The 24,160-nt window shown below is 41.2% G+C and overlaps 1 protein-coding gene across 3 annotated transcripts in view; it reads left to right on the forward strand.

Annotated features, from left to right (window-relative positions):
• Nucleotides 1-24,160, forward strand: part of HIVEP3 (HIVEP zinc finger 3) — a 461,322-nt gene that overhangs the window by 75,555 nt on the left and 361,607 nt on the right. For all 3 annotated transcript variants that reach the window (XM_047724531.1, XM_047724524.1, XM_047724526.1), the window contains exon 2: nt 21,818-21,929. The gene's annotated coding sequence lies outside the window, so the exon portion shown is untranslated. The remainder of the gene's footprint in view (nt 1-21,817; nt 21,930-24,160) is intronic.

The following is a 24,160-nucleotide window of genomic DNA, read 5'->3' on the forward strand; positions in this document are numbered from 1 at the left end:
ATCGGTTGTCGGGTGGTTTGCATTCTTTAAAAAACAAACAAACCATGAAACCAGAGAGGGCCACACAGAGGGTTTCATGGATAATATTCTAGATCTTAAATTGAATGCTTAGTTTAAGGATGTCATTTTAATTTTGTTCTTTATATCATAACAAACATGAATTCTTTTATATCAACTTTTCTTTGACACAACTGAGTTAAAAATGTGTACCACATTTATTTTTTTTAAAGATTTTATTTATTTGAGAGAGAGAATGAGTGAGAGAGTACAAGCGTCAGGAACAGCAGAGGGAGAGGGACAAGCAGACTCCCCGGCTAAGCAGGCAGCCTGATGTGGGGCTCCATTCCAGGACTCTGGGACATGACCTGAGCTAACGTCAGACACTTAGCCAGCTGAACCACCCACGTGTCCCATACATGTCACATTTAAACAAAACAAAGAGACATTCTCATTTAAAGTGAGGCTTTATGTCCAGAGGAATAATTAAGAGACTATTATATATCAATCCTAAAGAGTTTCAGTCATAAAATTCCCTTCTTTCTCAAGGTATAATATAAAAGGAATAAAGCAAGCAAGGTAGATCTCATATGAGAACAATATAGACAAGAAAATAGCAAATATTCTTCACTTTTGAGGAGTCCAGAAATGCTGGCTGGGGCATGACCAGGGCAGCATTACAACTAGGTTCATGAGAAGTTCCACAAAGCAGAGGTCAAGAGTGTGATCTTCTCTTAGAGCAGAGTCAGGTAAGAATTCTGAGTAGAGCCCAGATCCTCCCATACTTTGTATTAAGGTTATAAGAATGATTCTAAGAATCGTGTTGTCACTAAGAGAAAACAAAACCTCAGGCAGAATTTTTATTGTGTGAAGTTCAGGAATGCTTGGACTGCAGACTTCACCATTTGTGTCTTTGATCATTTATTTTTGTACCTGGGCGAAAGACCAGGGAGCCACTGATGTTCAAGTCCTTTCAGACCTCCTGTTCATTTGTCAGTTCTCAGCCTTAGTTTCTTTACAGTTCTGATAAATAGCATTAATCAACCCCTTTCTTTGGTTTGGTTACATTGGGTTATCTGGGTTCCTCTCCCACACTACACCTTCCCTTGGTCTTCCTCTTTCTCCTGTTCCCTATAACATTCATTCCTGGCTTTCAGCAGATGTTTATTTAGCACTTATTATGTGTTGAATACTATGCCATGTGCTGGGAATGAAAGGTTGAAACACGATACACTAATGCTTTTTATGGTATGGTGGGGAGGAGTAAGATAGACATTAAACAGACATCTAAAGAAATTGATATACTGTTGACCCTTGAAAAACATGGATTTGAACTGTGTAGGTCTACTTACACATGGATTTTTTTTGTGTGTGTACATGTGGATTTTTTGGGATAAATATAGCATAGTATTGTGAATTTAATTTTCTGTTTCTTAGGATTTTCTTTTCTTTAGAAGAACCATGTGGGGTGCCTGGGTGGCTCAGTGGGTTAAGCCTCTGCTTTCCGCTTGGGTCATGATCTCAGGGTTCTGGGATCGAGTCCCACATCGGGCTCTCTGCTCAGCGGGGAGCCTGCTTCCTCCTCTCTCTCTCTGCCTGCCTCTCTGCCTACTTGTGATCTCTGTCTGTCAAATAAATAAATAAAATCTTAAAAAAAAAAAAAGAACCATGTGGTTCTTCTCTCTTCTCTTATTGATTTGTTCTATCACATTGATTGATTTGCGAATGTTGAACCATCCCTGTAACCCAGGGATGAATCCCACCTGGTCATGTATGTAAAACATACATGAAATATGTGCGAATCAACTATTTATGTTATTGGTAAGGCTTCCAGGCAACAGTGGGCTATTATTAGTTAAGTTTCTGGGGAGTCAAAAGTTATACTTGGTTTTTCAGCTGCTCAGAGGGTTGGTGCCCATAGCCTCATGTTGTTTGAGGAGCAATGGTACATTTTGGTTTACACATATAGCAAAGATGAGGTGCTCTGAGAGGCAATAACAGGAAGACCTACTGTAAATTGAGTAGTAAAGGAACTCAGCTTTGAGGATGTGGCATTTAAGTTGTGACCTGATGGAGCAGACAAGTGCAAAGAGAGGACAAAAAAGAATTCCATTGCTGTGCAGAAGCTTTTGATCTTGATGAAGTCCCAAAAGTTCATTTTCACTTTTGTTTCCTTTGCCTTTGGAGACATATCTTGAAAGAAGTTGCTGTGGCTGATATCGAAGAGGTTACTGCTTATGTTCTCCTCTAGGATTCTGATGGATTCCTGTCTCACGTTGAGGTCTTTATCCATTTCAAGTTTATCTTTGTGTACATTGTAAGAGAATGGTCGAGTTTCATTCTTCTACATACAGCTGTCCAATTTTCCCAGCACCATTTATTGAAGAGACTGTCTTTTTTTCCACTGTATATTTTTTACCTGCTTTGTCGAAGATTATTTGACAATAGATTTGAGGGTCCATATCTGGGCTCTCTACTCTGTTCCACTGGTCTATGTGTCTGTTTTTATGCCAGTACCATGCTGTCTTGGTGATCACTGCTTTGTAGTAAAGCTTGAAATCAGGTAACGTGATGCTGCCAGTTTTATTTTTGTTTTTCAACATTTCCTTAGCAATTCGGGGTCTCTTCTGATTCCATACAAATTTTAGGATTATTTGCTCCAGCTCTTTGAAAAATACTGGTGGAATGTTGATTGGAATGGCATTAAAAGTATAGATTGCTCTAGGCAGTATAGACATTTTAACAATGTTTATTCTTCCGATCCAAGAGCACGGAATGGTCTTCTGTCTTTTTGTGTCTTCTTCAATTTCTTTCATGAGTGTTCTGTAGTTCCTCGAGTACAGATCCTTTACCTCTTTGGTTAGGTTTATTCCCAGGTATCTTATGGTTCTTGGTGCTATAGTAAATGGAATTGATTCTCTAATTTCCCTTTCTGTATTTTTGTTGTTAGTGTATAAGAAAGCCACTGATTTCTGTACATTGACTTTGTATCCTGCCACGTTACTGAATTGCTGTATGAGTTCTAGTAGTTTTGGGGTGGAGTCTTTTGGGTTTTCCATATAAAGAATCATGTCAACTGCGAAGAGAGTTTGATTTCTTCATTGCCAATTTGGATTCCTTTTATTTTTCTTTGTTGTCTGATTGCTGTTGCCAGGACTTCTAATACTATGTTGAACAAGAGTGGTGAGAGTGGGCATCCTTGTCATGTTCCTGATCTCAACAGGAAGGCTGTGAGCTTTTTCCCATTGAAGATGATATTTGCTGTGGGTCTTTCATAGATAGATTTTATGAAGTTCAGGAATGTTCCCTCTATCCCTATACTTTGAAGCATTTTAATCAGCAATGGATGCTGGATTTTGTTAAATGCTTTTTCTGCATCAATTGAGAGGACCATGTGGTTCTTCTCTCTTCTCTTATTGATTTGTTCTATCACATTGATTGATTTGCGAATGTTGAACCATCCCTGTAACCCAGGGATGAATCCCACCTGGTCATGGTGGATAATCTTTTTAATGTGCTGTTGGATCCTGTTTGCTAGGATCTTGTTGAGAATCTTAGCATCCATATGCAAACAGTCAAGAAAACAAAGAGGCAACCCATGGAATGGGAGAAGATATTTGCAAATGACAGTACAGACAAAAGGTTGATATCCGGGATCTATAAAGAACTTCTCAAACTCAACACACACAAAACAGATAATCATATCAAAAAATGGGCAGAAGATATGAACAGACACTTCTCCGATGAAGACATGCAAATGGCTATCAGACACATGAAAAAATGTTCATCATCACTAGCCATCAGGGAGATTCAAACTAAAACCACATTGAGATACCACCTTACACCAGTTAGATTGGCCAAAATTAGCAAGATGGGAAACAACTTGTGTTGGAGAGGATGTGGAGAAAGGGGAACCCTCTTACACTGTTGGTGGGAATGCAAGTTGGTGCAGCCACTTTGGAAAACAGTGTGGAGATACCTCAAGAAATTAAAAATAGAGTTTCCCTATGACCCTGCAATTGTACTACTGGGTATTTACCCCAAAGATACAGATGTAGTGAAAAGAAGGGCCATCGGTACCCCAATGTTTATAGCAGCAATGGCCACGGTCGCCAAACTGTGGAAAGAACCAAGATGCCCTTCAATGGACAAATGGATAAGAAAGATGTGGTCCATATACACTATGGAGTATTATGCCTCCATCAGAAAGGATGAATACCCAACTTTTGTAGCAACATGGATAGGACTGGAAGAGATTATGCTGAGTGAAATAAGTCAAGCAGAGAGAGTCAATTATCATATGGTTTCCCTTATTTGTGGAGCATAACAAATAACATGGAGGACATAGGGAAATGGAGAGGAGATGGGAATTGAGGGAAATTGGAAGGGGAGGTGAACCATGAGAGACTATGGACTCTGAAAAACAATCTGAGGGTTTTGAAGGGGTGGGGGGTGGGAGGTTGGGGGAGCCAGGTAGTGGGTATTAAGGAGGGCATGTATTGCATGGAGCACTGGGTATGGTGCAAAAACAATGAATTCTGTTATGCTGAAAAGAAATTAAAAAAAAAAAAAGAATTCCATATGTGGACAAATCACCTATTTCTTTTTTTCTTTATACTACTGTGTTCAGTATATGGCATCAGCTTTTTTTCAGGTCCTCTGGTGTCAAGACTCTTTTTGTCTCAGGCCTTTATGTACACTTAGTTTCTGCTGGGATTTTGTCCTCTCTTCGCACCTGTCTGCTCCCTCAGGTCACAACTTAAATGGCACATCCTCAAAGCTGAGTTCCCTTACTACTCAGTTTACAGTAGGCCTTCCTGTTATTGCCTCTCATAGCAGCTCATCTTCGCTATATTAGTTCATGTATCTGAAAAGTCCATGGGTAGGGCTACTATCAGGTCTGGCTTCATCAAGGGTTCAAATGTTCTAGACCAGTACTGTCTAACAGAGATAGAATATGCGTCCCATAGATCATTACTCTAACAGGAAATCAATACAAAAATCATGAGTGGGATATTTTACATTCCTTTTTCTTACTAAGTTTTGGAATCCAGTGTGTCTTTTACTTTTACATTATGTCTCAATTTGTACTAGTCACATTTCTTTTTTTTTTTTTTAAGACTCTACGTATTTGACAGAGAGAGTGAGAGAGAGAGCACAAGTAGGCAGAGCAGCAGGCAGAGGGAGAGGGAGAAACAAACTCCCTGCTGAGCAGGGAGCCCAGTGTGGGGCTAGATCCTAGAACCCTGGCTGGGATCATGACCTGAGCTAAAGGCAGCCGCTTAACCAACTGACCCACCCAGGTCCCCCTCAATTTGTACTAGTCACATTTCAAATACTCAATAGCTATGTGTGGTTAGTGGCTGCCATCTGGGACAATGCAGATCAAGGCCATAGACCCTCTCAATTTCAATACATGTGAGAATGAACTAATTTGTCTTCTGGAATACTGAGCAAAAGCTTCTTTGCATCTCATTGGTACTAAAAAAAAAAAAGTCATGTGATGATGTTGAACTAACACTGTGACCGGAAAGAATGTGATTGACCCTATGATTTAGGCCCAAATCATATGCTCTACCTAAGGAGTGCAGGAAAGGGGTAGACCCCACCTGACCTCCATGTATGGGATAGGCATTTGTTATTTTGGTCACTTGGTATTCAATTATCTGGCTTTGGGTAGTAGTGTTTGGGAAGTCTGTCCTCCCCACATGGAGGACTGGAAAGCAGACTGTTAATGGAGATTATCTCTAGGAATGAGATTCTGGGGTTTGTAAATGGTACCACTTTTTTTGTTTGTTTTATATATTTCATGTTTTAGTTTCTTGATATTAGCATGTGCTGTTTTATTTTTATTTTTGTTTTTAAAGAAGAGGATAGGTAAACAAGGTTTCCTTATTCTAAAATGGTCAGGACTAGGGTGCCTGGGTAGCTCAGTTGGTTAAGCATCTGCCTTTGGCTCAGGTCATGATCTTGGGATCCTGGTATCAAGCCCTGTATCTGGCACCCTGCTCAACATGGAGTCTGCTCCCTCTGCCTCTCCTTCCCTCCCCACTTGTGCTCTCTGTCTCAAATAAATAAACAAAAATCTTTTAAATAAAAGTGGTTAGGACCAAATGGGAGAATAGTATAATACTAGGGTGACCAAATATTTTGGTTTGGACTAGGAATAGTCCTGGACTTAAAGCATTATGGGTATTGATAACTTTAATTCAGAGTGTAAAACAGTTTCTTGAGATTAATAGGATGATTTGATAGAAATACCATGAAGCCCAATAAATTGCAGAGTATTCACATTTTGTATTTCTATATCCTTAGGAAGCAAGGCATTCCAAGAGTTAATTTTTCTAATAACTGAAGCTTGTCCTTTAAGCATCAAGTGTTTTAACCTTAATCAGTTCTGATGAAAATATTGCTCTGATTTATTACATATTTTCCCAACTTCTTAAGTAGAGTAAATCAAACATAACTGAACTACTTTTTGACACAAGTCACTGCAGAGTTTTCCACTTGGTGATCAGCCACTCTCTGGTGTGTTGTGAATGAATTTCAGATGTGTGGAAATATGATCTACCTCTTATGGAAGCCAGATGGGGCTTGGGGGGATGGAGGCCCCTAGGACAGTTGCCTCTGGCTCTCTTCTCCAGCGTGTCATCTGAATGGATTAATTTTCTGTGTGCATCTTGACTTGGAAAAGATAGTGAAGCACTAGTTACTGCTTTGTGTTAAAATTCAAAGATCCTGGCAGGGCCACCTCTTGTGGTCTTCCATCTTGGGGTGCTAGAGGGTATTTTACATTTACCCTTGAACTGAATCTCTCCAGAGGACTATTGCCCTTTGCTCTTTGTAGCACTCTTCCTCTTTACTTGCTAGTAATTGCTATTGCTTCATCTTGACTCTGCTATCTTATCTTACACAGCTTGATTAGGTAAGGTGGACTATGCTTGAGTGTAGCTTGTCTCTCTCACCTGAAGATTTAGTAGTGTCTATCCACCATGTAGATAAGATAAGCTTAGAAAGGTCATGTTATGTCTCTTTATTAGTGATAGTAGGGGTGTTATAGAGCTCTTTATTATTTATTTTTATTTTTTAAGTAATTCTAATTTGAAAAAATTTTACATCTTTTATTTGTATTTGAGTTTTTTTATTTGTATTTGAATTTGAGCTCCCTATTCTTAAGGGTTAGTGTGGTTTATGGATACATTATATATATTATACCATATATATAATTTCAAGGAGACTACAAATAAATTACTGGATGATAACATCATAGTGTAGTGTTATAAGGAAGAAAAGAATATTTGGTATATATGCACATATGTATACAGAGAAAGAAGGAGAAATTTAGAAAATATGGAGGACAGTTATAGCCTTTTTTCAAGCCAACCTCATAAAGGTCAGTTGTCATGCTCTCTCAACAAATGGTCTCTTGTTACCATTCTGAAACCAAATGTCCTTCTGGTCAGACAACTGGTGTTAGCCAGTAAGGCATTTCTGATGCTTTTGTGTTCTTATGCAAGAGTGGACCTCTTCCAGCATTGTAAACGACAGAGGGAAATAGTGAATGGGCCACATAAAATCTTAATTAACATTATTCTGGGGCAGTCTAGGTCAGAAGTTAAAAGCAAGATCTTAGGAGTCTAACCTGGGATTGAATTCTGGTTCTAGCACATACTAGCTCTGTGTATTGGACAAGTTTCATAATCCCTCTGAATCCCAGTTTTCTCACTGAGTTTTTATGTGATGAAATGAGAAAATATCTGTATTGTCTCTGGCTTGTAGAAAGTGATCACTAAATGGTATTGTTGCATTGTCATTATTGATAATAATAATATATGGAATAGGTAATGGTTAATGACAAGGCTTACCTTTGGGCAAATAATCATAAATAATAAAACATAAGTATGATATTTTTGTCGTTGGCCTAATTTTGAGTAATCAGTCACCTGTCATATTTCTCATGAAATAGCGACATGTATGAAAATTCTGAAATTGACTTAAATGAAATGAAATGAAATGAAATTCTCTAGAGTTAATTTATTCTTAGCTAACCATACTGTTTGCTCTGTAGCATCATATTCTTTGCCAGGCAATTGCAGACTGGTAGGTGCTTTCAGCCAGACAATTGTCCTGGATTACAGCTGACTGATATCCAATTTATATAGGTTCCACCTTCCACTTTGTGAAAATTGGTGTACATCATGCATATTTTACTTAAACTCCTATGGGATGTTCCTGCATATCTTATATTTCTCGAAAAAACAACAGATAGAGGTGTTTCTGGGACATCTGTCATTGCTAAGTCCCCTTAGGGAAGTTTCCAAGAAGGCAATGATTATTCTGACCACCTGCCATACCTTCTCCTGATTGCTATGGCAAAAGATGCTTAAGTACTACATTAAAAGAAGTAGGGTTCTGGTTTCTACTCACAGATGTAGAAAGCTCAAAAGAGAATTACTCCCAAACTTACAGTGAAAAAAGTCTTGACAAACAGAAAATTCACAGCTTTTCTTGAGTGTACTGGAGTACTGAGCTTTCTGGGAAACCAGCAGTGTCAGAATTTAGGAAGAGACAGGATTTGCCGGGAGAAATGAGACATAAACACTTAATTACCTGGGCAGGACGCAGCCACACTCTTGTAAGAATTCATCCAGGGTGATTGATAAATATGTAGAGTCTGGCTGAGTGCACACTAGCAAAAGAGGGTGAAGCTAGGGGCCACGAATAAAGGAGATCCAGGCCCTTTGGCAGGCATTTCTGCATAAACCCACCATGAACTCACAGAAATGGTTGGGAGAGGCTGCAGAAAGTCTCCTTTGTAGTACATTGCTGAAGAAGAGGAACAGAAGTTGCTGTGGGAGGGATAAGAAACTCCACCAGGATTCTTCTTCTTTTTTTTTTTTTTTTTTTTTTTTTTTTTTTTAGGAATAAAAGCCTTAATTTGTGTGGTATGTGTGTAAGGATGAGCACTGTCATCCTTAGGGTACTGGTGAAATCCTACTATATCTGGTTAAAGGGAACAGGAAAAAACTCTTAACTCCTGGGGAAAATGAAGGTACACATACTAGATTCAGAAGTAACCCAGAGGAGGGGTAAGATCACTGAGAAGGCTACATCTCCGAGACTCAATGATATAGTGTTTGTCTAAGACTGAAGTTTAATCAGAACAACAGAGAACACTTCCTTCTTCTCTCCATTCCCAAATCAGGTTAACAACAACAACAAAAAGATAGAAAAATAAAATTAAGAAAGAAAGAAAAGATAGAACAAATAAAAAAGCAGCTAGCAAGATAGTAGATTTTAATTCAGTCATCTCAATAATCACATTAAATGCGAATGGTCTAAATATACCAGTTAAAATATAGAGATTGTCAGATTGGATTAAAAAAAGCAAGACCAAACAATACAAAACACACTTCAAATATAAAGACAGATGGGTTAAAAGTAAAAGGATGAAAAAAGATATGCTATGCAAACACTAACCAAAATAAAGCTGGAGTCTTTATAATATCAGACAAAATCGATTTTAGAGCAAAGAGTGTTCTCAAGGATAAAGAGTGATTAAATAATTATAAAAGGCTCAATTCTCCAAGAAGTAGCAATCCTAAGTAGGTATGTACTTAACAACAAAGTTCTGAAATACATAATGCAAAAGCTGATAGAATTGAAAAATGAAATAGACAACTTCATAATTAGAATTGAAAACATCAATGTTCTTTTCTCTGTAAATGATAGAAGAAGTAGGAGGAATGTTAAAAATATAATGACCAGAACAGTGTTGTCAACCAACTTTATCTAATTGATATTTACAGAATACTCTATACATCCTTCTATAGTGCACAGGGAACATCACCACAAGATACTATATTCTGGGCCATAAAACAAACCTTAACAACTTTAAAAGAATGAAATTATATAAAGTATGTTTATGAGCTATAATGGAAATAAACCAGAAGTCAGTAACAGAAATATACCCAGAAAATTCCAAAATATATGGAAAATATACCACATACATCTAAATAACGTATATATCAAACAGGAAGAATTTGAAAATATTTTTAACTGAATAAAAAGGAAATACACATGTCAAATTTGTGAGGTGCAGCCACAGCAGTGCTTAGGGGGGAAATTATAGGCTAAATGATTTATATTAGGAAAGAAGAAAGGTCTCCAGCCACTAATAGAAGCATCCATCTTAAAAATAGAGAAAGAAGAGCAAATTAAAACTAAAGCAAACAGAAGGACAGTAATAATAAAGATAAGAGCAAATGAATTAGAAATAGAAAAGCAATTCAGAAGTATCAATCAAACCAAAAGTTGGTTCTTTGAAAAGATCAATGAAATTAATAAACCTCCAGCTAGCTAGAATACAAACCACTGAAATGGCCTAGAAACTGCATCCCTGTAGTAATGAGGACACTCAGTGCCAGATATGAGTTTCTAAATCCCAATTATGGGGACTCCTTGGAAAAGTAGACTTTGAGACTTAGGAGGGGAAAAATAAGATGATCCTGGAGCATCTGTGGTGCCATGAAATAAAGAAGTGCTAATCAGCAACAACAACAAAACAACAGGGTTATGTGAAATACAAGAGCTATTATGATGGATGTCTCAATTGGTCCAAGCTGGAACAATTTCAGACCTCTCCCAAAGGATATAATAGGTTATAACCAAAAATAAATAAATAAATAAATATCCATGAGTTCATATTGATAAAAAGAAAAGTAGAATAATATCGTTATTTAATGGGGAGAAAGGACAACTCTTCTTATAGAAGAATTCCAATTAATATATATAGAGGAATTATGGGAGATATAAAATCACCATTGGAACACCACAGCCATAATTGCTGACAGTTGCATGAGGAATCCTAAAATTAGTGGGTGAAAGTCTAAAGAGAAACAGACATTTGCATGGGTTTAAAGTACCCTCCCCCAATATTTGCCAACCACCAAGGGAAAAATAGTAACTTTTTAGTGGAGAAACCTGGATGCCACTTCCTTAACCAAGGGATTGAGGTTAACATTACCAGACACCAGACATACTGAAATTGTGATCCCTTCCCTGATTTGATGTACTGAGAAGGCACATCACTTCAGTGGTATTCTTGCTGGAAACCGTAACTCCAATCTCATCATGAGAAAGCATCAGATAAACTCAAATTGAGGGGCAGTCTACAAAATACCTGACCAGTGCTCTGTAAAAGTGTCAAGGGCAGAAAAGTCAAGAAAAGCCTGAGGAACAGCCACAGATCACAGGAAACCCAAGAGAAAGAACCAAATGCAACGTGCAATCCTGGATTGAAACCTGGAACAGAAAAAGAACATTAGTGGAAAAACCGGCAGAATTAGAGGAAAATGTGTAGTTAATAGCATGGTACCAATATCAGTTTCCTGGCTTTGATCATTGTACTGTGGTTACGTGAGATGTTAATTAACATCAGGGAAAGCTGGGTGAAGGCTATGTGGGAATTCTTTGTACAATCTTTACTATTCTTCTATAAGTCTGAAGGTATTTCAAAATAAAAAGAAAAAAAAATTGGGAGAGCTTTTGATGAAATATCTCCAAGGAAAGAAACAGAAGCTCTTTTGTACTATGAGGGAGTAGCATGGACACCTTTAGCCTGTAAATAAGAGTTGTTTAGAAAAGTGTCTTGCATACTATCTCACCCCCTATGTGATTCACTGCACTCTTGGGACTCCAACCTGAGAATTACCCAACTTATTTGAAGATATTCTGTTTTTTAGAGACATTCTTTAACTCTTTCTAGATCTTACTTTGGTTTTGTATCCTGTCTCAACTAGGTCTTGGAAGTGATGATGACTTTAAAATTCTTTTTTAAAAAACAACCAATTATCTTTATCTTTCTAAGAAAGGATGAATTTTTTTTCCCTCTTCTCTTCTTTTACTGATTGTGATCATTGGGGCCAAGGGGTACAAATTGGCAGTTCCTCTTCTAATTCAAACACTTTCTAGCCAACACAGCTTTTGTCTGGTTGTTTGTTTATTAGATTTGCAGGGAAGCATGATTGCTATAGCTCTCCTTTGCTTACACTACACTGTTTGAGACTCTTATGTTATTTGTATGGCCCCCAAAGGCATGTGAGTTTTGGATCCCAGGTGAATGTAATAAGTTACATGTAATTTGTGGTAGTTGTTCATGATCTTTTCTAGTCAGAGCTCTTTTCCCATCTGACTGCAATTTCTAATCCTGTTCCTATGGATTGTTTAGATTCCTCTTTGCAGTTGTGGCCTCATATCTGCATTTTATGATTTCCCTATGTTTGTTCTTGCAGCATTTTTGGGTGGGCTGTGGGCTGCCAGAAAAGAAACTTCCCCCTTCCTGTACCTCATACAGACATAGACTTTATTTAGCCAAGATAGGCAAACTGCCCAGAAGCCGGGTGGTCACATGGAAAAGGGAGTCAGGTGGCCTGTCTCAGTGTAGGACCCAGAGTACCCATTTGGGGCACATGACTGCCATGTCACTAGCTGCTCCATGTAGAATTTTATGAGGTCTGAGGAGCTTGTTTTTTGCTATATCATATTCCTTTTGTACTAGAAGTTTCCAACATAGGAGGGACTTCTCTAATCACTTTGGCATGATGCTTCCTTAGAAGAGAATTCTTACCAACATCGGGTTCTCCCGGCTCTTGAACTCAAACTCAGTCTGGTAAGGCCATATCATCATCTGGGAGAAAAAGGAGAGTCAGACAGACTCCAGGAATTGGTTAGCTGCACAGTCTCTGCCTCTAACTTTCTGGCATATTAGAAAGCCCCTGTTCCCGTACCTTCCAACTCCATTTCTTGTTCTGACTTTAGCCAATGGTATTTATGTTATACTGTTAATAGACTGACTCTATGGACATAATTTTTAGACTCCTTCATCCGTTAGAATATCTTTATATCACATTTGTTCTGTTGGTATCTGGACCTGGCAAAATTTGATGAGACCACAGTTTTCTCCAGCTGAAGCCAGCAGTAATTTTTCACTGGGATTTTCAGAAGTACCTATGGAAATTTAAAGAGGTACATATACCAAGATCCTCCTGTAGAAACTTGGGAGAACCTATATTTTTCTAAAACTCTGTAGGAATTTTGATATGCAATCTTAAACAGGATCCTCAGGCTGCCAGGGACTTTAACTCACATACTTTCCTAATTTATCTTAATATACCTTTTTTTCTTGTTCATAAGTTGATGACTATTCCATTAGGGCATTGATTCTAAACAGGGTCAGAGATTTTTTTCCTGTTGGAAATACTTCTGCTGGAGAGTCTGTGAACTTCCTGGTGACATTCAGCATCTGCCATAGATCCATGAGGTCCCTGATGGGTCTCCTCACATCTTAAGGTTTAAATGCTCCATTTTGTTGTTGTTGTTGTTGTTGTTGTGTGTGTGTGTGTGTGCGTGCGTGCATGCACACTTGTGTGTAATGTGCATATGTGTGTGGATGTGTGACTTTAGATCTCAAATTATTTACTTTTAGGTAAGCAGAAGCAAGAAGGGGACCACACCTTGGCCTTGACTGGGTGTTTTTTTTGTTTTGTTTTGTTTTGTTTTGTTTTGTTTTTTTAAATTTTTAAAATTTATTTTCAGCGTAACAGTATTCATTGTTTTTGCACCTGACTGGGTGTTTTTTTTCTCTTTTGGAAACTATCCCATGAAGGCCCCCAGACAAGCTGAATGATTTAAAAAGAAGAAGGACTTGAGCCATCCTAGGATATTGTTCAGCTCTAACCAGTGACATCTTCTCTAAGGGATTTGGAAGAAAACCACCATTAACTTCATTTCATTGTCTTCTTAGGCATCACAAAAGGTCATATGACCATACCTCTGGTGGGCAGGTCACCCTTTTCAGCGTGATTTGGTAACTTATTTTCTGCCTTTATCATATCTTCCTTCTTTATCTTTGGAAGAGGAAAAACCGTGAGATGGGAATCAAATGAACCTAGAGTTTAATCCTCATCTGATGATTATTTCATCTGCCTTTGGACAAAGAACAGAAGCCTCACCTTCATTATCTCAAGCTAGGGCAGAAATCTGGCTTTGATGGTTGTAGTAAGGATCCAAAGTTTACAAATGAGGAAATCAAGGCAAGAAAGGATTAAGCAATTAACTCAAGGTCTACAGAGTTTGAACCCAGATGGTCTGACCCCACTCAGAACCTATCTGCTCAGTCCTTCTGCCATGCAGCTCTACAGAGAGCCAATATGAACTTCTTATCTGTCTTGAATCAGTAAGAGTCTTACAATTAAGTCAAGATGACCCAGTGTAGAGGTTTATAAAAATACTGTCTAACGTCCTACATTGGAACAATTCTTGAGTTAGGTGCTTGGGATATTTTCACTTTGGCTGTGAGCCTGGTAAGGAATGCTGGCAGTGCACTCTGCAGGTGACCAAAGAGAGGGTGGGCATGCACATGGACATAGGCAAAGAGGGATTTGGATGGGCTGTGGTTTTCTGGCCCAATAGGAGGTGTTTATAGTTACTGCTTCAAAAAATTAAAATTACTACTTTAAAAATGAATGAATGAATGAATGAATGGATGAAAGAAATATTTACTAAATGCCATAACAATGGGGGAATTCCCAACAGGGTGCCTGGAACATAGTAAGCTCTTCATAATTGCTCATCTCCATCCTCTCCTCCTCCTCCTCTATTTGAATTTAACTTAATCTGTTATTTCCTTCCCCATAAACTGAGGTCACTATCCTTTCCATTACATTATTCTTAATCTTGATCAGGTATTGGTGAATACTGGTTTCCGGGTGCTATGACTAAAGTGCCTTTTGAAGAGTGATGTGAGACTAGAAAGGATGGAACATACTTTGGATGGCAGAATTGGGTCCCAGATGTCAGGGTAAAATGATGGACTGATTCTCACACTATGAAATATAATGGAGCTAAATGTAAGGTCTTGTTATGGGGCCCAGAAAATTAATTGCATGAGTGCAGAATGGGGGAGATGTGTGGCTTAGCAGCCACAAGCGTGAAAGATACTTAGGAGATGAAATCGATATTTGTATTGGTTAGGGCACAGATTCAGTTTCTGTCCTAGACCTAAAATTACAATGGTGTAAGTAAATGAAAAGTGTCTCTCTCTTTCACAAACTGAGAATAGGCAGTACAGGGTGTAACAACAGCACCAGAAACCCAGGATCCTTCTATCTTGTTCCTCTACTACCCTTCATACACAAGGCTGTCAGGTTTCCATTTCCAGTCACTGAGAAAGTCAAGAGGGAAGGGAGGGCATGATCCTTCCCTTTAAGAGCAGGAGTGGGAAATGCTACAATTCTTGTCTGCTTATGCCATTGGCTAGAACTTAACCTCCTGGCCACACCTTCCTACAAGGCAGACTGGGAAATGTAGTCTTTAACTAGTAGCCTTGTTTCTAGCCTTAAAAAAGTACTGGTAGATAAGGAGAGGAGAATGGATACTGACTGAATCAGTAAGAGTCTTAACAATTAAATCAATATAATATTATATATATAATATTTTATATATATGTGATATAATAGCGCAATTTGTTTGCAAAAAAAAAAAAAGGTCTTGGGGCGCCTGGGTGGCTCAGTGGGTTAAGCCGCTGCCTTCGGCTCAGGTCATGATCTCAGGGTCCTGGAATCGAGTCCCACATCGGGCTCTCTGCTCAGCAGGGAGCCTGCTTCCCCCCCTCTCTCTCTCTGCCTGCCTCTCCGTCTACTTGTAATCTCTCTCTGTCAAATAAATTAAAAAAAAAAAAAAAGGTCTTGGGCAATATTAAATTGTGTTGATAAAAGTGTAGTATCTTGTAGAACTGGGGTTAGCAAACTTTTTCTAAAAAGAGCTAAACAGTAAATATTTCAGAATTTGCAATCCATGTATGGTTGCAAATTATTTTCTGCTTTTTTTAAAAAGATTTTATTTATTTGAGAGAGAGAGAGAAAGAAAGCATGAGTAGAGGGAGGGTCAGAGGGAAAAGGAGAAGCAGACTCCCCACTGAGCAGGGAGCCCATCCCCCATTGATCCCAGGACCTTGGGATCATGACCTGAGCTGAAAGCTGACACTTAACTGACTGAGCCAACCAGACACCCTGCTTTTGTTTTTTTACAATCCATTAAACATGCAAAAACCATTCTTAGCTCTTAGATTATTAAAAAAAAAAAAAAAAGCCTGCACCAAAGGAGTTTACCAACTCCTATTCCAGAACAATGATGGTGATAAGTCTGGGACCAAACCCTAAGATGTGTAAGAATGTGTTCAGAGTTAGTGTCAGGTTGGAAAAGGACTCTGGATGAATTTGCAAGAACAATTATTGAAGGCGTTGGTTATTTTTAGTTTGGAGAAGCTAAGATTCCTGATGGCATTGTCTTTGGAGATTTAAACCACAGTTAAATAGTGTGTATCCAAAGGGCAGAACTAGAATCACCGAGAGGACCCACAAGAGACTGACTGCAGCCCAGCAAAAGGAAGGACTTTCTCATTTATGGAGCCCTTATCACTGGGCACTATTCTAAGCTCTTTACATAGAGGTCTTGCTTTGTTCTTAATAATCCCATCAGATAGGTGCCATTCTTACCTCTACTTTCCAGGCGAGGTAAAGCAGCATTAGAAGTTTATCTAACATGGGGTGCCTGGGTGGCTCAGTTGGTTAAGCAGCTGCCTTCGGCTCAGGTCATGATCCCAGAGTCCTGGGATCGAGTCCCAAATTGGGCTCCTTGCTCGGTAGGGAGCTTGCTTCTCCCTCTGCCTCTGCCTGCCACTCTGCCTGTGCTCCCGCTCTCTCTCTCTCTCTCTCTCTCTCTCTCTAACAAATAAGTAAAATCTTTAAAAAAGAAAAAAAGTTTATCTAACATGCCCAGGCATACATACTACTAAGTACTAGAGTTATACTAACCACAACTCTCTACTCCCTACTCCCATGCAAATTAAATGAAATTAGATATGAATGTAGTTTAGCAGCACCAGGCACAGAGCAAGTGTTGTTGCAGGCGATAATCATTATTATACCCCCTAGGAAGTACTCTCTCTCATCATGGTGGCTGTATTGGTTTCTAATGGCTACTGTAGCAGATGACCACAAACTTGGTGGCTTAAAACCAGGTATTTGTTTGCTTAAAGTTCTGGAAGCCAGAAATCTGCAATCAGTTTCACTGGGCTGAAATCAAGGGGTCATCAGGGCTGTGCTCCTTCCAGAGCCTCTAGGGAATGACTCTGGCCCTTGTCTCTTCCAAGGTTATGGTGGCTTTCCAGTTTGTGGCCATATCACTCCAGTCTCAGCCTCTATGGTCACATTGCCTCCTCCTCTATGCCCTCCACCTGCCTCTTAAAAGGATACTTTGATTACATTTAGGGCCCTCCCAGATAATTCAGGATAATCTCCCTATCTCAAGATCCTTCAGATCCTTTTTGCCATATAAGGTAATAGTCAGTGTTTCCAGAGACTAGGAAGTGGACATCTTTGGGGGCTTAACACAGTGGAGTTTAAGCAGAGATGGGGTAACCACATTATCTTCTTAACACTATTAGGGAAAAAAATCACAACTTTATAATATTCTATGATTTACTGATCAAAATCATAACATCTACTTTTTCTTGTGGTTTTTTTTTCATGAAGATAGAATATATTTTATATAAGATATGATTTAGAAGTAATATTTTAAAAAAATAGTCTCAGTCTGACATTATACATTCTTTGCCCTATTGATTGAAAATTCAGTTTTCAACAAACGCTGCACTTGAATCTGTTACTTGATTTATTCATTTCTGTTAATCCATTTTGTAGGTTTCTATATCTATGCTATATACTGTTTTATTTATGATAGTATTAAAGTATATAGTTGATAAATTCAGTCCCCCCCCACCAACCTTCTTTTTCAATTTTCTTGGCTAATGGCTCTTCTACTGTTTTCTTTGTCATTCTGTATTTCAACTTTAAAAACTGGCTTATTATCATTTTAATGTGGTTGTGGGAAGAGAGGAGATAGATGGAGTTCTAATTGTCTGCTTTCCATAATGATCCTCTCATCCAATTTTTTATTCTAGTGATTTTACTTACTCATTCTATTGAGATTTTCATTTTTCTGTTGTTGAAATCATATGAAACTTTAATTCCTGATATCTCTGTCTGTCTAATATTTCAAAACTTCTCACAATTAAACTTTACAACCACATTATCAATTATTTTTATACTTAACCATACCTTTTGTTGGCTTTATTCCGCATTATATTTTCTTATATAACATCTCTTCTCCTTTCTTGAGTTCATTATTCTGGCTTATTTATTTATTTTTTTTTTCAGAATAGATCTTCAAGTAATTTTTAAAAAAATTTGATAAAGGAGTTTGGGGTGATATAATTTCTGTCTTTGAACATGTCTTTCTTTTGTCATCACATATGAGAGAAATTATAGTTTGGCAGCTGCTAGAATTCTTGAGTTACAATAATATTCTCTGAGAATTCTGTAAAAATTGTGCCACTGCCTTTGCAGAGCACTGAAGATGAGAAGTATGATATCCAGTCTGATTTTCTTTTCTTTAAAGCAGCCTGATTTTTCTCCCCTATCAGAAAGCTTGTAGTTATTTCTCTTTGTCCTTAGAGTACCAGCTACATCTAGAATTGTAAATTCTTTCAGTCACACTGCTGCGTAGCACTTAGACTTTCATGATCTAAGGCCTAAAGTCTTTCTTCAACTCAAGGAAATGATCTTCTTTTTCTTCTTTGATTATTGCATTCATGAACTATGTTGTCTCTTTCTGGAACTCCTGTCAGGCTAATTTTGGATATTCTGGATCTCTCTGTTATATCTTGTGTCTCCTCTGATTACTTAAACAATCTTTTCTTCCTCCATCTCCTCCTGCTCCTTCTTCTCATTCCCAAATGAGCTGGGGGCTTGCCCCAATTCAGCCTTCGACTTCTACCCATATTAGGGACAGATTTTCCGCTTTCCAAAGGTGCTGTGGAATGATTGTCATTCCATATGGAGACAACCAGCTTGTTCCTGATGTCCTTTAATTTGCTTCTGAACTGATGCCCATGACCTTTTGTTCACTCTCTGATCCTCTGAGCTTGGGATTTTCCAGGACCCTTTTCTGGAAGCCTATGCACTTTCTTCTTAGGAAGTCTGTGCAGGACATGACTTTTTCAGCACGTCCTCACCCACATCCCATATACTTCACATCTTCTTCATATTTTCCAAAATGTTGACTTTATTGATGGCATCTTTCTCTGGTTCCCAGCACTGCCACTCGGATTTTGGTTGTATAAATTTTTCCTTTGGAGGAGTGGAAGTAAATGTATGTGTCCACCTAACCATCCCAGAGACCCATAGCTCCAAAGTGGAAATAGAGGAGAATGAAGCATCATATGGATTCTGGACCAAATGACCTTTCAGCCTCCTCTGGCTCTGGGAGGCTTTTCTCCCATGTCTAAAGAATAAAGCAGCATAATTAAAGGTTTGAGAATCGGCTTTCACAAAAATGTTCCCAGAGATAGGGTTTAATTTGGTCAGGAGAACAGAATGAGGTGGGACAAACGGCGGGTCACATTAAACGTGCCAAAGAGAGGGCAAGAGGGACGAAGCTTAAATCAGAGCCACTGTTGACTCGGGTTGGTCACTGCAAAGACCACCCAATTCTTAAAAAGTCGTGTGATATCATGAGGGATTGCAACGCCAAGTGAAGAAGCTTCCTTCCTTCTCTGGTAGTTTTCTGGTGGGTCAGGGCTGCTCTGTTTAAGGAAGAGGATGGACTGAGCTGCCTTCTGGGTTCCCTGACAGCCTTGGGATATTAGGATTATGACACCTCGGTTCAGGGGACGTTGGATGGGCAGTAAAGAACGGCACCAGATAAACTTCCAAGGGTGAAAAAATCTTGTTTTCACCCAGCCTGACAATTTTATTTTTTTAACATGTAAGAGACTGTTTTTGTCAGGAACACTTTCTCCAAATCTTTAAAACCCAACGGACATATCTTTAGTTTCTTCCCCAACATGCTGGGAAGAAGAGGAATTTTAGCAGCTCCCTCTCTCCCTGCTGCTGGAGGCAGCTCTGGCTCCCAGCCTGGCTAGAGACTCTGTCCACATCCCCTGGTAGTCCCCTCCCCCAGGGCTGGGTACAGAGAGAAGCTGGGAGAGGGCATGGGGCCAGACCAGGGAAAGGAGCGCAGGGCTCCCTGTGGTAGGTCTGAGCCTTGTCATATTGCCTCCTGGGCTCAGGTCCCTGGCGCGGGAGAGCCAGTTCCAACCTGTGTGGCTGGTGACATTTCCGGCTGCCAGTGTCTAGCCAATCGGGGCCGGGCCCAGCTAGCTGGGCGATGACACATGAAATATGATAATTTTCTGCTAAAGAGCCCTGGAAGAGAGGAGAGAAGAGAGTGTGTGTGTGGCTGGGAGGGCTCAGCACAGGCAGTGCCTGCCACGAGGTGGGAGGGGGACAGCACATTGGTTTTAGTGGTTTGCCAAGGGAAGGAATGGGCGCTGATGTTAGGGGGACATGCTAGAGGGACATGCCCCAGGGAGTGGCTGTAGGAACACCAGGGTTGCTCTTCAGGTAACCTGCTGCTGCTGGGTGGGACCAGAGGAGAAGCAGCCAGTGCCATTCTGGAGCTCAGGAGCTCCTGGGTGAAAAAAAAAAACTATAAAGGGCATTTTCTCTCCTTTCAGACATAAGTGAGGTTAGGAGTTTTGGTTCCTTCTTGGTGCTACCTCTTTAAAAACCAAAACAAAATTGGAATAAATACCATCTGGGTGGCTGAAATACTTAATGAATAATTTTTAAAAAATGGGGGTTGGGGATTATCTCCCCTCTCCCCCACTGCATGTTTCTACCTCTGTGCTCAACCTAGCCCTGGGGGAAAAAAGTGTTGTTAACAAAATCTCAAAGAAAGGCCTAAGTCTGTATCTTAGAGACTCTAAAGGTTCGGGCGGTAGTTTTGATTCCAGATTCTGGCTGGAGAAAAAAAAAAGTCTTGGAATAAGATCTGGTCCTAGATTACATTATACTTTAAAAATTGTGCCAACTCTTGAGGGGGCACAAGTCCCCACTTCCTTCAGCCTCTTTGGCAAGCTCCCTGGTCCTCGGACAGCAGTTAGGGGCTTGTGAGGGGTGACAGGTGTCCCCCCAATTGTCTGACCCCGTCAATGTGTGTTCAGAAGTGAAGGATCGTGGTGTTTACATAACACGCTGATCAGTCACCGAGAAGCCCATCACTGCAATAAATGTGTTTATAGTTTTATACCTTGCATTTGTCTTCTCCCTCTCTCTTTCTCTGTATTTTGTTAAAAAGGCACAGATAAATGAAATCATCATCACTTTGTGCAAGCCTGCCCTGTGGCTGTAGGCATGGGACTAGCCGCCTGTACTTGGAGGAAGAGCTATTCAGAAGTGGTAATTGGTGTACTGTATCTTTAAAAGGTTAAAACCCCTTTCAAAAAAAAAAAAAAAAAAGGTCTGGACTCATAGTGGAAAAGACAAGCGAGGCATGGGTTGGCTCTGGATTCAGCAAACAGCTGCTGATTAGATTCTGTGTCTGCGGGCTGAATTTATTCCGTGTTTTTCAGCAGCAGGAATTCAAGAGGGATGCTACTGTTTGGGTTTCTGATCGTGATTTATATTTATTCAGAGGAATAACAGAGGGTGGATCTGTTCCCGGCGCGAGCATGCTCACAACCGGCCGACTCTCCCATTATCCAACTGCCTAGTTTGGTGCTTCAATGTACATGTACATGCCGTGTGCACATGTGTGTATACAAACACGCGTGCATGCCTGGATGGACGTATGCACGCACGCGTTATTTTTTAAGGACAATTCTTCCAATAAGGTCTTTACCCCTCACTTGAAACAGGTGTTCATGAAAAAAATGCACAAAATCCCGACTGACCGGAATAATTCATGAAGAAGGGGCTGGATCCGTGGGTCAGAGAACACAGGACCAGTTTGCCATCCCAAGGCCGAAGGTAGGGGACTCTGGATTTTTATTCGGCGGATAGATTCCTTGAGCTGGATTTTATTTATTGTGCTTTTGCCTGCGGCCGCCACGGGGAAGTGGAATAGCGGGCTGCGATTCCGTCTTGTCGTTGCCTTTCTTGAGCGAGGTGGCCGGTGGGCGGCGTGCGGTGCCTCGGTGGGCTGAGCGGCTGCTCGGCCTGGTGCCGGGGGAGCGGCGCGAGCCTCAAGTGACCCCAGCGCGTCAATCCAGGCGGCCGCGGCTGTAACCCTATGCGCGCCGCGCGCTCCCCGCTCGCCCGCCGCCGCCCCGCACCCGCGCCCGGGCCACCGGCTAGCTCGGGAGCCTCCGCGGCCCGGCGATCGCCTCGCCGCCGCCGCACCTGTGCTGCCTGCTGCTGCCCTGGCTGCCGCCCCGGGAGGGTGCAGGGCGACCCAAGCGGTCTCTGCTGCCTAAAAGGAGATTGGTGGTAGTGGTGGTGGTGGGGGGGGGGTTGCTGGGTGCCAAGGCGGTGGAAGAGCTTTCCCTTCTCTCCTTAACCACCCCCCGCCTCATGTTCCTAAAGCAGAATCACCAGCTGCCTCCCCTGCAAACAAAACCAAACAGAAACCAAACTCCTGCTCTGTTGGGGATTCTTGCCGTACCGCTAGCAAAGCGGGTACCCCCCTCTCCAAGCTGTGCCCCACATTTTACCATCTTTCGAAATGAGAAACACGGGTGGTGCTGAATGGCCCCGGCTGAGATTGCAGGGGCTGCCTGGGGACTGCTGAACGTGGCAGACAGCCTGAACCCGCATAGGCTGGGACCCAAGTGGTGTAGAGGAGCTGGGAGGCCAGGCGTTGGTTTCGGTGAACGTGGCTGCATCGGTTTACGTTGCAAGTCAGGACAACTTCTGTGGCTCTGCCCTCCCTTGAACTTTGGGGACAGTGGTTTGCAGGCCGGAGGGTCTGCTTCGGGCAGCCCTTGGCATTTTCACAGCAGCAGCCTGGTGCCTCCGCCCCCCAAACCCCCAAGCCACATCGTGTGCTTCGGTTGTGTTAAAACTGCCTTGCTTTCTGGGCTCTGGGTGTGGGTGGTGGCGGAGAATGGGGTGTGCGCTGAACTGAGCTCCACGGAACCTTCTCCAGCCCTTGTCTGTATGATTATGTAACCCCAACTAATGATCAGACAGTGCGCCCGAGCAGCTCCCTATCGTTTCCCGGTCCTCCCCCGGACTGAAGGATTTGGGTCCCACGTTTAAGATGTTTTTATGTAACTATGTGTACGCCGGTGGGGGTGGGGGTGGGGGGGAGCAGGGAGAATGTGGGGAAAGGTGGAACAATTTGAGCAATGTCTGTGAAACATACAGGGGCAAAGACCACGTGTTTATTGGGGACAGGGTGGCATTGGCTTGGGGGTGGTATTGATCTGAAGACCCTTCCACAACCCTTTCAGCTAGTTATTGCTTGTCTGAATTTTCCTTTGGTAACCCCCTTTCCCCCACCCAGAAGGTCCCCCACCCTGCAAGGCCCCTAGCTTCCTCACTGAAGGAACACAATCCTGAATCTAAGGCACCTGGCCCAGGCTTCTTGCTTTAGGTCCCAGCTGTTCTTCATACCTCCGGGAAGGCAAGGGTTTCAGTTTTGCTCTGGGGTTGGGCCACCTTGTGGGGCTTGAGAAAACCTCAGGCCTGCTGAGCTGCTTGGCCTTTGCTTTTTAAAACTGTGATGACTTTGGCAGAGGCCAGAGACCCTTTGTATTCTGGCACTAAAATGTTGCGGGGTTTTTTGGGGAGATAGGAGAACAGCTGTCGCAACTAGATATGGAGATCTGCAGGCAGGAGGGGAAGGTGTGTATGACACTTTGCTCTCTGTTCTCCCCCATTCTGTTTAGTGAAGGCACCCAGAAGACACAGGATTGTCACATGGGGCTCCTTTATCACACCCCTTAGCACCTCAGCCTAGGGCTGTTGGGTAGACTTGTTAATTTGATGGGAAATTCTGGCCTCTTCAGGTTAACTTCGTTTACTTCCCCCCAGTACCCCATGTGTCTGCTGTAAGAGGCAGTTACTAATGTGTACACACAGCAGCAGATCAGGCTGTGTTTAGCTGGCACCGTGCTTGGCTTGTCTCCGCCCATTGTGTTGCTGAGGCTGCCACCCTCCTTCCAGTGGAGAAGGGTGTGCTACCTTTGGGGGCCCCAGCCAAGCGGGCTTTTGAGACGTTGAGTGTGTGAGAGGTCCCGGCAAGAGGAAGAAGATGC

The sequence above is a fragment of the Lutra lutra genome, chromosome 4 (genome assembly GCF_902655055.1).
Source record: "Lutra lutra chromosome 4, mLutLut1.2, whole genome shotgun sequence".
NCBI classification, from domain to species: Eukaryota; Metazoa; Chordata; class Mammalia; order Carnivora; family Mustelidae; genus Lutra; species Lutra lutra.